The following is a 9,805-nucleotide window of genomic DNA, read 5'->3' on the forward strand; positions in this document are numbered from 1 at the left end:
TTATCTCTGTTTTTTTGTGGTTTGGAATAAGAAAATTATAATAAGATTCTTTTTTCATTTTATTTTACGTCTTAGAAGCTGTGCTTTGTGACCAGTGAGGAGATTGTTTCTGGTCTCCATTGGCAAGGGACTTCAAGTTGTAAGATTTGCATCAACTGACTAACTGGCTGGATAGAAATCCAAAACACAAAATTTCTCTTGGTCTGATTGTTACAACTCTCAAGGAAGTTTATCTTAATTGCCCCAATCTTCATTGCCTTGTTAGCAATGAGGATTTTTACTTTCTTAGGCTATCTTTGGAAGAATCTATAAATCTTCAGGGAGATTGGGTCTTTTGGACCCTCTTTAGGCACACCTCGTACATCCATGGTTAAGCCACAAAAGACTTATTAATTTTAAGCCATAAAAAAGACTTATTCGTTTTGTGTCACAACAGAAGTAGGTAAACCTTTGAAAATTTGGACTTTTTAATCTAAAAGTCTTTTTTAAAGAACTTTCATCCTAAGCAACTGTCTTATTGGTCCTATGAGAAGATTTGACGTAAAAAGAAAAAGAAAAGAAGCACTTATAAAAATTAAGTGTTATTTCAGAAAAATCAAAACTAATTTAAATGTTACTCAAATTATTCAAATGATATAGAAAAATCATTAGTAAATAAAAGGCTAGTTTAAGTTTGTTGGTTTAGTTAAAGCAGGCATATCTTCAGAGTTGTAATCATTATCTATACTGTGGACATACAACTTGTTCTACCTGGATTTACTAATCAAAAACCATAGGTATGTTTAAGTTTATAAAATTATAAGTTCAACCTAAGAACAAAATGTACAATAAAAATAAATTACTTGATGTGTTATACATGATGATGAAAAGTTAAGAGTTGTTTTAACCGGGTCTATATAGAATTCTTTTGGTCTCAACTTCTTCTTGAAGATAATGATGTTATTTCTTTTCATATAGGAAGGGTGTTTTTCACATGATAATTTCATCTGTTTTTAGGAAACAGCATTAAGGTCAGAGTGATCTTTTTGCACCTGCTGTTTTTCAAGTGCCTTTAACTTAAATAGTCAACAGGCCCAATGGTATAGTTTTAACTCCTTCAATTGTGTGGTTTTGATGCAAGCTCTTTACCAGACATGTTTTCCAAATGTGGTAATGCTGGCCTCATTGAATAAGTTAGAAAATATCTCCTCTGCTTCTATTTACTTGAAGAAGTCGTGGAGAATTTATATATCTCTTTCATATTTGGTAGAATGTCTCAGTGAAACCATCTGAACTAAGACTTTCCTCTTTGTAATTTATAAATAATTGATTGAACTTTTAAAAATAGATATGTACCTGTTTAGACTATCTGTTTTTTCCTTGTGCATGTTGCCAGTTTATTTATTTCAAGGAATAGGTTAATTTCATCATATCATAAAATTTGTGGGCACAGAGTTGTTCATAGGACTTTTTGTTATAATATTAAGGTCTTTTCATCAACAGTAATGATTCTGCTTTTTGATAATAGTATTTGTAACTTCTCTCTTTCTCTTTCTCACTCTCTTTCTCTCTCTCATTTCTCCTAATTAAGCAGGCTATTGGCTTATGAACTGTGTTGATCTTTTCAAAGGACTAGCATTTGATTTTGGTTTTCTAGATTTCTTACATCATTTTCCTGCTTTCAATTTCATTGATTTTTACTCTAATTTTTATTACATTTTTTCTTCTGGTTACTTTAGTCCTAAGTTGCTTTTATTTCTCTTGTTTCGTAAGGTGGAAGCTATGGTTATTGATCTTAGATCTTTCTTATTTTCTAATACATCTATTCAATGTTATAAATTTATCTCTAAACATTGTTATTACTATATTCCACATGTTTTGATAAACTTTATTTTCATTTAATTCAGATAGTTTTAATTTCTTTTGAGAAATATTTGTGCCATGTGTTATTTAATTAATTAACTTGATTGAAATAATTAATGTGTTACATAATTTCCAAACATTTGGCAATATTCCTTTTATCTTTCTGTTATTGATTGATAGTTTAATTCAATTGTGTTTTGAGAACTTTGTATGATTTCAATTTTTTAAAAATTTCATAATGTGAACATTATGGCCAAATATGTGATCCATCATGGTGAATGTTCAGTGTGAGCTGGAAAAGAATATGTATTTTGTCATTGTTGGATGGAGTATTCTATTAATATCGCTAAGATCAAGTTCACTGATAGTGGTGTTCTGGTCAAATATGTATTTACTTATGTTCTGCCTGCCTGATTTACGAGTAACTGAATTAATGTTGTTGAAGTCCCCAGCTGTAAAAATGGATTTGTCTATTTTTTTCTTACAGTTCTACTAGATTTTTCTTCACATATTTTCATGCTGTCTTGTTAGATGCAGACATTAAAAATTGTCACGTTTCAGCAAATTGACATTTTATTTTTATGTATTTTTTTCCTTTATCTCTGGTAATTTTCTTCTTTCTAATGTCTTCTTTGTCCAAAATGAACATAAGTAGACCTACTTTCTTTGTATTACTGTTAGTGTTACACATGGTATCAGTCATACTTCCTCATCATCCAGCAGCAGTTTCAGGACTTCTAAAACAAATGTATACACATATGTACATACACAAGCTTGGTACAATAGTCTTTCATACACATTTGTAAATAATAACCCAAATTAAAAGTAATCCAAAAGTCTAACAGCAAGAGACTGGATAAACAAACAGTGCTACCTTCCTAAAATGGAGTACTATTCAGCAATAAAAAGGAATGAGTTACTGAAATAGCACCAACTACATTGGTTCTGCTTCTTGTAAACAATCATCCATATTCATGAATTGGCAGCTTCATGAAGGCAGGGAGTTTGTCAGACTTGTTCGCCATCCAGTCTCAGGAAAAATGACAGGTTCATACCCTGTATTCAATAAATATTTGATGAATAAACAAATGTGGAAAAACACCCGTGTTAGTATGCCTCCAATCAAGAAATCACCTTGAGCATAGCACTTTAATTCTCATAACTGTGGAAACATTTATGAATTACTAAGAAATACCCTCCCTTTGACAATATTACTATTTCTATGCCAATTGTGAGAATGTCCTACATTCTATTATTCATATTCATATAAATAGCAGAATAAACATTTTTTTGAATTTGCCCTGTAACCTCTATTAGTTTTTTGTCTTCCTCAACATTTTTAGACAAATTAAGTATCTGCCATTTTCTCTTTTGAGCAGACTCTGTTTTTCTCTGCACTTTTTCTCACCATATTCACCTCCTGTCTTCTAGGTCCTACCTGATTTCACACACAAAGAGAAATAATAGGTACATATTTAGAATAGGATTGGTACAAGGCAGGAGCTTTTACACTGACTATCACTTTCAACATCAGCAGCTCATTTCCTTCTCTCTCACTTGTTCTTAAAGTAGTGTGTGATATTTAAAAGATCAGTAGCCTGGTTTTTAAAATAACTTCCAGTAGTTTGTGTGTGTGTGTGGTATCAGTGGTGAGTGTGGGAGGGAGCAGGCAATTTCAAAGACTTCGGTTAAAAATAAATTTTCACAAAAAATGACAATAACATTTTGTTCCTTGATTTGGAAGTATGTAAGTTATTTATCAGCACACCTTGCAACTCTCAAGACTTCTGTTATATTCCTAGTCATGGTATAACTTACATTATTTTACATTCTCCAAAGAGAAAAGTCTTAGGATGCTTATTGTTTAATTCTATAATAATCTTGGAAAGATCTCTTTTTATATGTTTAGCTTTCTAGACACCAGGTGTTTGTATATTTTTTTTTCATATCAATGCTTCTGGGTTCTAAAATTTAGATAAAACCTATATAAAATGTTTTTGGACATCTTCCAAAAATTCAAACAATGAGATAGTACTCAACATAACATTTTGATATTTGAAAGATATATGGACTGTGTTTATGCCTATATTCATGCAAATATTAAGCTTACAGGAGAGAAATATAATGGCACATTTGCTTAATAAGTTCTCTGTGTCCCTTTAAGTTTAAAAGATGCTATCACATCAATTTTCTTTTTATTGTAATTTCTTGAGTATTGTAGCGGTGTATTCCAATATGTTGTCAAGTAATGGCCATGAAATACATTTTTAGTTAAACTACATTACATTATCATGAATCTTGAAGTTAATTTGTTCTGAAATATTGTTAATACAAAAAGTAAAATAGTATCTCTTGTGAATTCACCTAAGTCATTGGAAGAAAAATGAGTAAGCAGATCTATTGCTTCTTAGTTTGGGTCTAGAAGGTAGTGGAATCTAAAATGTGGCCTTTGATCAAATAATACAGTGTGTGAGATAATGAATACTGAGCACTTTATATTGGCTCTTCCAAACCCCTTTCCTGTGAGTGATCCAAAGCACAAGGCTAAACAAACATAATTAGATTTTGCTGTGTAAAGTTATTATTTGTTTAAATGTTGTAATCCTCTTACTAAATATAAGTTGAAATTTAATTGGTGACAAGCAGTAAACATTGAAAACCAGTCTGAGCTTTCATCAAATCCAACTGCTATGCATCCTCCTTTGATAAATTTTATGTTTGCATAACTAAAACTTTATTTTCCCATTGTTTCCTTAAGTCCAGTGAAATCAAGGTGGAAATTTCCTGTAAATACAAGGGTTATGGGACCAAAAATAAAAATTGCTGTTGTTGTAATCTTATGGAAACTTCACAGTTGTGCAATGCCATGCACAGTAAACACAGCAAAGCAGTATACTTTTAACTGGATAGCCAGAGATCCTTAAGAAATTCTACTTTCAGAACTTTTCTTAACAAGGCTGAAGGAATCCAGATACAGTAATAAGGGTGATTTTTTTCCCCCACTACAAAAATAAAGTGTGATGCATTTTGCAAAAACAGGAATTACAGCTTTCATTTACTCTAATATTAAGGATCTTTGTAAGGAAAATTTGAAGCAAATTGCAAATAAGTATCAGCATTAAATAGAGAAAAGATATTGGCTCCTTTTCTGGAGCAATTAGCAAAGCATCCAATAGCTCAGGAAAGAGCTCAGCTCCAGCAATCCAACAACTGGGCATTTCATAAGTAAGGTTTTCTGAAGCTCCCTAGACAGTGCTTGAATCTTAGCAAATGACCATCAGTGCAAAATAATCTGGCTAGATAAAAATATATGAGAGAGGGAATAAATCCAAACAACAGTAAAAATACCCATAGGGTATGAAAATGAGGTGGCCACACAAAGTTAAAAACAGAGGCAAAGGCTAATTTCAAAGCCATGCTTTGTTGAAAATTCTCTATACAACTCTAGTGAAAGGCTAGAGGTGAAAACAAAAGCCCATGACAATTATCTGAGTTAATTATATTGGAAAATTTATCTCTCCTTAAATTGTAAGAACCTGAGTCAAATTTTGAGCTTGTTTTAGGCACAAATTATCTGCTTATTACTTTAGGTCACTGTATTAATCTGTTCTCACACTGCTAACAAAGACATACCCAAGACTGGGTAATTTATAAAGGAAAGAGGTTTAATTGACTCACATTTCTGCATTGTTGGGGAGGCCTCAGGGAACTTGCAGTCATGGCAGAAGGGGAAGCAAACACATCCTTCTTCACATGGCAGCAAGAAGGAGAAGATGCAGAGCGAAGAAGGGAAAAGCCCCTTATGAAACCATCAGATCCTGTGAGAACTCACTATCATAAGAGCAGCATGGGGGAACTGCCTTCCTGATCTAATCACCTCCCGCCAGGTCCTTCCTGCAACATGTGGGGATTACAGTTTGGATTAAAATTCAGAATGAGATTTGAGTGGGGACAGAGGGCCAGACCCATATCAGTCACTAAGATACCATATTTTTATTTTTAAATTATGCTACTCTTATAAAATAATATATGCTCACTATAAAAAATAAATCAATCCATATAGAAAGATACAAGAACAAAAATTAAAATCCCCTGAAATTCCATATTGAATAATGTTTTTACTTTAATTTAAAAGTTTGTGTGTAGCAGAGGTGGAGCAAGATGATGGAACAGAAAGCTCTACCAATCCTGCCCTACAGGAAGGACACTAGGTTTAAAAATATCTACACAGAAAACAACAAAAACAAAACAAAAACAGCTTCATAAGAAAAAATATCAGGTGAGCACTTACAGTACCTGATTTTAACTTCATATTGCTGAAAGAGGCACTGAAGAGAAAGAAAACAGGCCTGAGTCACAGAGGTCACCCATTCCCCTCCCTTGGCAGCAGAGCCCTAGTATGTACAGCATCTCTGGGTGCTGGTGGAAGAAGAACACAGCAATTGTGAGGCACTGAACTCAGTGTTGTCCTGTAAGAGCAGAAAGGAAAACCCGACTAAACTGAGCTGACACCCCCCACCACTGCCGCACTGAGGGATCATTTAAAGGATCCCTAGCCAGAAGAGAATCACCTATTCCAGGAACTTAGGTTCCTACAAATTTCACCACCATGGGCTACAGTGTCTAAATGAACTTGAAAGGCAGTTTAGGCTATAATGACTGCAACATTTATATAAGTTCTAGTGCTGAAACAGGCCCAGAGACAGTGAACTGGGGTCATGAAACATACTGAGACACCAGCTGGGGCAGCCAGGGAAATGCTAACATCAACCCTCCTCTAACAGCAGGTGGCATAGCTCATGGCTCCAAAAGATATCCCTTCCATCTGCTTGAGGAAAGGAGAGGAAAGAGTGGGGAGGATTTTGTCTCGCATTTTGAATACCAGCTTAGTCACAGCAGAATAGGACACCAGTCAGAGTTGTGAGGCCCTGACTCCAGGCCATAGTGCCTAGATGACATTCCTAAACACAACCTGGGCCAGAAGCAGACTCACTGCCTTGAAGAAAAGGACTCAATCCTGGTAGCATTCACCATCTGCTAACTGAAGAGCCCTTGGGCCCTGAGTAATCCACAGCAGTACTCAGATCTACATTGAGAACCCTGGGTGAGACTCTGAGACTTGCTGGCTTCAGGTGAGACTCAGAAAATTATCAGTTGTGGTGGCTACCAGACAAAACTCCTGTTTGAGAGAAGCAGAGGGAAAAGTAAATATGACATTGTCTTTAACATCAGGTACCAGCAAAGCCACAGAGGGGTAGAGCGCCAAGAGGGCTTTGGCAGTTCCTGTTTCCAGGACTTCACACTTGGATGAGATGTCTGGACCTGCCCTGGGCCAGAGGGGAGCCCACTGCCCTGAAGAGTGAATCCTGGGCCAAGCAGAATTCACAGAAAGGTGACATAAGAGACCTTGGACCTTAAGGGAACACTGGTGGTAGTCTGGCAAGAGAAGAAGTGCATCTTGGGGTTTGAGTGCCAACTCAGTCACAGTACAATGGAAAACCAGGTAGAATTATAAGGTTTTTAGTTCTACCCCTGACTCCTGATTAGCACTTCTGGACCCACCCAAAGGCTGAGAGACCTTGCTGCCCTGAAGGGAAGGGCATAGGCCTAGCTGGCTTTGCCACCTGATTAACGTAGAGCCCTAGGGCCTTGACCAAACATAGGCAGTAGACAGGAAGTAGTTTAGCCTGACTAAGAAAAAAATAGAGAAAAGTTCAAACAAATAAATCAGAAATGCAAAAAGAGACATAATAATTACAACTGATACTGTAGAAATTCAAATGATCATTAGAGACTACTATGAGCAACTATACACCAATAAATTGAAAAATCTTGAAAAAAATTGATTAATTCTTAGATACATATGACCTATCAAAATTTAACTGTAACAAAATCCAAAATCTGAACTGACCAATCACAAGTAATAAGATGGAAGTCATAATAAAAAATCTTTCACTAAAGAAAAGTCTGGGACCCTATGGCTTCACTGCAGATTTCTACCAAACATTTAAAGAAGAACTAATAGCAATCCTATTTAAACTATTCCTAAAAATAGAGGAGGAGGGATTACTTTCCAACTCATTGTATGAGGCCAGTATTATCCTGAAAATAAAGCCAGACAAGCACACATTTTTTTTTAAAAAAGTATACAACCCAATATATCTGATAAATATTGAGGCAAAAATCTTCAACAAAATTTTAGTGAACCAAATTTAACAATGCATTAGAAAGATCATTCATCATGACCAACTGAAGTTTATCCTGTGATGCAAGGATAGTTCAACATACACAAATCAATCAATGAAACACATCCTATCAACATAATGAAAGACAAAAATAATATGATAATTTTAGTTAATGCTGAAAATTAATTTGATTAAATTAAGCATTCATTCCTGATTAAAACCCTTAAAAAATGGCGTACAGAAAGAGCATACCTAAACACAATACAAACCATATACAATACACCCACAGCTAGTAGTATCATGCTAATTGGGGAAAAACTGAAATATTTTCCTCTCAGATATGGAACATGACAAGAATGTTCACTGTCACCACTCATTCAACATAGTACTGGAAATCGTAGCTGGATTATTCAGACAAGAGAAAGATATAAAGGTCAACAAAATTAGAAACAAAGACATCAAATTATCTTTGCAGATGATGTGATCTTATATTTGAAAAAAACCTAATGAATCCACAAAAACCTATAAGAACTGATAAACAAATTGAGTAACATTGCCAGATACAAAAACTACATACAAAAATCACTAGCATCTCTATATACCAAAAGGAAATTATGTGAAAAAGAAACAAAAAGGAATCCCATTTATAAATGCCACACATAAAATTAAACACCTAGGCATTAAATTAACCAAAAAAGTGAAAGGACTTGTATCACAAAAACTCTAAAATACTAATGAAGGTAAGTAAAGAGGACTAAAAAAATGAAAAACTATTTTATGTTCAGGGATTGAAAGAATCAATATTGTTAAAATATCCATACTACTTAAAGCTATATACAGATTCAATGCAAACTCTATTGAAATACTAATGACATTCTTCACATAAATAGCAAAAAAAAAAAAACAAACCTAAAGTCTATATAGAACCATAAAGGACACAGAGTAGCCACAGCTATTCTAAGCATAAAGAATAGTGTAGCCTTGTAGTATAATTTGAAGTCAGGTAGCATGATGCCTCCAGCTTTGTCCTTTTGGCTTAGGATTGGCTTGGCAATGTGGGCTCTTTTTTTTTTTTGGTTTCATATGAGCTTTAAAGTAGTTTTTTCCAATTCTGTGAAGAAAGTCATTGGTAGCTTGATGAGGATGACACTGAATGTATAAACTACCTTGGGCAGTATGGCCATTTTCACGATATTGATTCTTCCTCTCCAAGAGCATGGAATGTTCATGGAATGTTCTTCCATTTGTTTGCGTCCTCTTTTATTTCACTGAGAAGTGGTTTGTAGCGCTCCTTGAAGAGGTCCTTCACATCCCTTGTAAGTTGGATTCCTAGGTATTTTATTCTCTTTGAAGCAATTGTGAATGGGAGTTCACTCCTGATTTGGCTCTCTGTTTGTCTGTTATTGGTGTATAGGAATGCTTGTGATTTTCACACACTGATTTTGTATCTTGAGACTTTGTTGAAGTTGCTTATAAGCTTAAGGAGATTTTGGGCTGAGACGATGGGGTTTTCTAAATATACAGTCATGTCACCTGCAAAGAGGGACAATTTGACTTCCTCTTTTCCAAATTGAATACCATTTATTTTTTTCACCTGCCTGATTGCCCTAGCCAAAACTTCCAATACTATGTTGAATAGGAGTGGTAAGAGAGGGCATCCCTGTCTTGTGTCAGTTTTCAAATAGAATGCTTCCAGTTTTTGCCCATTCAGTATGATATTGGCTGTGGGTTTGTCATAAATAGCTCTTATTATTTTGAGATATGTCCCATCAATACCT

Source organism: Colobus angolensis, unplaced genomic scaffold (assembly GCF_000951035.1).
Source record: "Colobus angolensis palliatus isolate OR3802 unplaced genomic scaffold, Cang.pa_1.0 Scaffold159, whole genome shotgun sequence".
Classification (NCBI taxonomy): domain Eukaryota; kingdom Metazoa; phylum Chordata; class Mammalia; order Primates; family Cercopithecidae; genus Colobus; species Colobus angolensis.